This window comes from Saccostrea cucullata, unplaced genomic scaffold (genome assembly GCF_032062105.1).
Source record: "Saccostrea cucullata isolate Sc308-1 unplaced genomic scaffold, CSIRO_AGI_Scuc_v1 ctg621, whole genome shotgun sequence".
NCBI classification, from domain to species: domain Eukaryota; kingdom Metazoa; phylum Mollusca; class Bivalvia; order Ostreida; family Ostreidae; genus Saccostrea; species Saccostrea cuccullata.
The window spans coordinates 66,556-72,555 of record NW_026929514.1 but is presented as its reverse complement, the minus strand read 5'-3'; positions in this window follow the sequence as shown (position 1 = coordinate 72,555).

The window sequence follows — 6,000 nt, the reverse complement described above, 5'->3', positions numbered from 1 at the left end:
CCATAGCCTTGGCCAATCAAAAGTTATGGGTAAGGTTAAAGTTTTTGCGGTCAAACAGAAAGACAGACATGGAAAAAAAACTATATATCCCCCCGATTCTTCGATAACGGGGGCATATCTAGACAATGTGTACATCGTTCAGACTTAAATTTTGCGTCTGTCTCTAGTGGATCTTTAAATAAAATCTCTAAAGTCAAAAAAGAAGAAAATTGCTAGAAAACATTCACAACTTTAATATACACAGAAAATAAATAAAAAAAATAATAATCTCTCAACAATCTGGAAAAAACCCAAACGATATTGCTGTATTGTTGTAATATTGTTGTTTTAAAAAACGGGTGGACATTAATTTATACTGCTTAATATATTTAGAAATATTCATAGGAAGGCACAGTGTGCATTAGGAGGGGTTGATTGGGTTGGGGGATGAGATTGGCTATATTGAAGTTATGAATTACCTGATATATGTCTGCAATTGGCTTCACATCGGCAATGGTATTACACATCAACTGTTATAAGTCATTCTGTAGTTTACTGTAATTTTAATTTTGAGTTAAATGTGAACAGGGAATCGAAGGAAGAGGCCATAAAAAACTTATGTATGAATACATACACATTTATTTTAAAAGAGACCAGAAAACTTTATGATTACATACACCTTTATTTTAAAATTTTCCAATGCGGTACTGCTGTGCAGCAATCACAACTTCTCGAAAGCCACTCAATACGCTAGCAATTATTGGATGCTTTCAAATTATATCCCCATATCTGAGTTCACAAAAGTTGATGAATCAGGAAATAACGTACAATATTGTTATTGTACATATATAGGCTACTGAATTTTTCTATTAGGTGCTAACGACCTTGGCTGACGTCTTTGGTTAATTTTGTTTTGTCCTTTTTCCATTCGTGTCATATTCAGACAAGAGACAAAACAGATCGTTGATTAACCAGGCAAAATTGATTAACCAGGCAAAATTCAGAAAAAGAATTTAAAAATGCAATTTGTAAATTTATTCATTGAGATTTATCTTGCTTCTGTGAATCGGTCAGCACATTCACTTGCAGTAATGACTATTATTTACTTTTATATAAATAAAAAATTCAAAGGCGATATATGTGAAAGTATGCATCACAACCAGTCTTGAAATGATTTGCATCTTTTAATCATAAATCATATTTCACTTGGGGGATCATAATATTTAAAGGAATATTTTTTATATAAGTGTTTAGTTACTGTTCTTCGTAATCTCCATATATTTCATATATATATATATATATAAAAAAAAACCTTTAAATATGATGATCCTTCAAGAGACATATGTAATTTAAAATTAAAAGATGCAAACAATTTTAAGACTCTATTTAACAGGAGGATTAAGAAACTGTATTTAAAAATTCTAAGGAGCTTTTTAAAAATTTGAAAGCACAAGGTTCTAGTTGTGGGATCAGATGCTTAGAAAGACTAAACATCCCCTGTTGACCGGCCAAACCCTTTGTGAGCTCTATCAACTGATCAAATAGACGGAACATTCCGTAATAGAATTAAGAAGAAAAAGCAAAAGCCTAACAACGGGTATGAAACATGTCAGTTAGATATGCTATATTTGGTGACAAGGTCAATTATAACAACCAAAGAATTTACAAATGCTGACTTTAAACGGGCTTCTTGAAAACCATTATATCAATTTATCTGTTAGTAGCAGTTTTAAAAAATTGATCGTATATATTCTAAGCATGCTCTTGATTGTCAAATAAGTTGGAAGGTGTAAATAAAATATGTAGATGTAAGCGCAAAATTAAAATATAATTTAGAGGTACTGTGCGCACTGAGCTCCCTAAATGATATCCTACACCCCCCCCCCCCCCCCCCAATATGATTACAATGGCAAAGTCCATGTTTTTGCTCTGGGAGACCTTAAAAAAGTGTCAGATCAAAAAGTAAAATAAAGGTGCACATTGGCATTGTGTATTGTGTAATAAAGAATTTGTGCAAGTATCATTAAATTTTCCACAGTGGTAATGGAGGAGTTGCAATGTTTTGGAAAGAAATTTTAGTCGGTGTTCATGTTTTGAAATGGGAAATACATTATAAGTCCCAGATCAAAAAGTAAAATAGGAGGTGCACAATGGCTCTATGTAACAAAGACTGTCTCATTAAATCATTTGGTATGATAAGGGGAGTTGCGGATAAGCGACACTACAATATAAATTAAATGGGGTTCAATACACTTATCATTTGTTCGTCCAGTAGTAGGATAAGGGGGTGTGCTATGTCATTGAGATAACTGCATTGAAGAACAATCGAAATTATTGGAAAGTGTGCAGGTGGATGCTGCAAAAATAATTACAGGCATTTGGTGTAATAGACCAAAAAGTAATCTATGTAACGAGCTGGGATGTGAAACTTTAAGTTCAGAAGGGAAAATCATAAGCTCACATTGATGTATAACTTCGCAATCCAAATTCAGATCGAATCCCAATTATTAGAACAGTGTCTTACTACCATATAGTATTCGGAAAATAACATTTATCTGGTTAAAATTACAGAGATATCTCTCATTTAAGAAAGAGAGATTTTAAAAAATAGAAATATCTCCCATCGTAAAGAGATATCTCTCAATTTTAAGGGATATCTCTATGAGAAAGAGATATCTCTTAAACTTAGAGATATATCTCCTATACAGTACTTAGAGAGATATCTCTTTCACTTAGTGAGATATCTCTTTTTGTAAGAAAGATATCTCTTCGACATTAACAGATATCTCTTTCTCCTTGAGAGAAATCTCTGAACGTTTAAGAGATATCTCTTTCACTAAGGGAGATATCTTTCCAAGCTTAAGAGATATATCTCAAAGTAACAGAGATATCTCTCTTAGTTTATCTTAAGAGATATCTCTCAAATCATCTCTCAAAAGTGTCCAAAAGAGATATCTCTTAAGCAAAAAGAGATATCTCTTTATTGAAAAGAGATATCTCTCTTCATTATTTTTATTCAAAATGCGTTTTTAATGACTTCTCCCTTTACCGGAAGTAAGCTTTTTATATACGGAAGTACATTTAAGTTTTTTGAAAATTCGACATATTCATGATATTCTATATTATAGCTTTACTTAGCATGACAAGTAATTCAGTGTTGTCTAGATTTCAAATTAGTAATAGTTGATTATTTCAAATGCTTAGAAAATTCGGTCCATTGCATTTGAGATTTTATGCTTTTTTTCATTTCTCTGAATATTAAACTTATAGCATGTTAATCAACGAAGTTGCAATTATTATTTATTGTTTCAAACAAGGGATTTATAGCATTTTTGCCTACATAGAATATATTAGGGTTTGACATGTTCAAAAAAAAAAAAAAAAAAAAGAGTGAATTCAAATTATTCCAGAGACTTTACTACCTGTTTCGCTTTCGTTTGATTGATTGTATATTGTTGAATGTCCCTCTCTACCAATTTTTCACTCATATGGACATCCGCCATTTTTTGGAGAGCTGCAAATTTTTGTCCTATACTCGTCACTTACTGTAGGTCCATTGAACAGGGAGGGATCTTTTTCGTGCCAGCACCTACTGCGGCACGGGAACTCGGTTTACACGGTCTCATCCGAAGGACCGATTTCCACGTCCCACAGTGGGATTCGAGCCCGCGACGTAAGGATCAACTCCTTACTTCGCGACTCTAGAGCAGAAGCACTGCGCCACGCGAGCGACAAACATCCATATGAAATACATAACAATATTCAAGCTCAAAAGTCCAATCAGACAATACAAATCAGGAGCAGAGCAAACATAGATCTCTAAAACATGAGATGGGATCGGGTGTCATAGAGGAGTGAGCATCCCCGCAGGCGCGGATCCAGAATTTTTTTTCCAGGGGGGGTCCACCCAGTCAAAAAAAAATCCAATCCCAGAAATTTCTTGACAAGCACAAAAAAAAAAAATTAACTCGCCCAAACGTGAAAAATCTATTTGAAATTCTATTGCCTCAAATCTTTCACTTTTCATACCCATTTTACACATATTCATGTTCACCAGGGGGTCAGCGTTTTCCATGGGGGGTCCAAGGTGACTGTATTCTTGCTTTAGTATATACATTTTTTAACCGTGTAAATTCCAGGGGGGGTCCTGACCCCCCCCCCTCCCCCCTCCCCCCCTCTAGATCCGCGCATGCCCCGGTCGATCGGTCACGTGTGCTTCTTGCCATGACTGTCGACAGTTCAGACTGTTAATAATAGTCCAACAATTAGTATAAAAATCATCAGTCAGCATTTGACTTAAATTTGACTCAAATGACTGACACAGATTTGACAGACTCTGATTATTTCACAAGGATATATCGAGTCAACATTCGAATGGAGGTAACAGTTGATAGTACGGTGTCCAACTGCAAACGCCCAGAGCAAGTGTTATAAGTAGTTCTTTTATTCTTTGTATCAGCAGATACATCAGATTTACATAATAACATAATTATGATATACGCATAATTGACATGGCTGTAGTAACACAATTTGCACACCTGCACAGATTCCTTTACCGGTGACTCCTCCATCAATTAAATGTAGTACAATGACGTACACACCAATTATTAATACATCATTTAGTCAACTTAATCCTACTTTACATGATTAAATATCAACAATAACCAATTATTTGTTAGTATGAGAGTTAATGTTGCTTCTATTGCATAAAAAAAATAAATAATCCATATATACAGGTACATGAAGTTGTAATGTGCAGCTGAGTGTCTTAAAATTCCATATAATTAAACACATTAAGATGGATATAGATACCTTGAAGATATACTAAGCTGTATATGTACCTCATAGAACGAGCTTCTGGGCGAATATCAGGTGATTGGACTGAAGAGTTTTTGTTCTGGCAAATCAATTTATTTTGTTTGTTTATGGCATTTGGCCTGAGTGGCTTTTGACCTCCGTGGAACATCAATAAGAGCAGTTTCACCATCTCAAGACCAAGAAAACCAAAGAGGCCGCTGGGAAACATTTCAACCTCAGTAGGCTCAATTTTGGGAGGATACGACTATGCTACATGGCTATTGACCTTAATCCTCACTGGACGGACGCAGGAAAGGAAAAGTTCTGAAAGCACCGATTGAATTCATGAAGGCCCGATGGCAAAACAAATTGATTTTACAAAAAGTGAACATCATACTATTGAACCCTTTTATCAAATAAAACTATCCCAGCGTCTGCACTACTTTTTTTAAAAAGCTAATTTCTAGCCTTAATCATGCTCATTAATGCGTGATTTTATTTTTAATAAGCTTAATACATGTATATGACAATCTTAATCGGTATCTTTCTCAAGATACCCAAACGATTGGTTTGTAATTCAAAAGTGTACTTCCTCTGTTAAAAACAAATCTTTGATCGTCATGCACTGTAGCAGTATACTTTTTTTTAGTAAGATCGTTATAGGTAAATGGCAAATGGGGAGTAGAATCTATAGGTAAATGACAAAAGGGGAATAGCATCTATCAGAAGATTACACATTCATAGAGCCCTTTCCAGCACCGTAATACTTGACGAAGTGGTCCAGAAATTCATAAATTTTGTAAAAATAAACTTGTGCAATGTGTAATTGAGTTCTTAACGCTTACTTTGTTTAAAAATAATAAAATGGCAAACTATCTCAAACAATTGAACAGCTTCGGCTCTGTTCGGGCCACTGATCAACTGTATCAGTCAAGAAGTTTAAACACTACAAATAACTTTCACCTAATCTCTTCTCCGCTGTAACAGGAATGACACAGCCTTTCAGTGCTTATTACTTATATACTAGTGAGACATTCTATTAGAAAGGGGTGTCAGGTTATTCCATTATGATTCTAATTGAGGTCACTAAAACGATCAAAAACATCACATTGCCCACGCCTCTAGGTACATTCGTCCCGAATAAAAAAAATCTTTTTGTATATGTTTTTTTATTTACAGCTAGACAAATTTTGCAATAAACAAGTAACCAAAAGAACCATACTT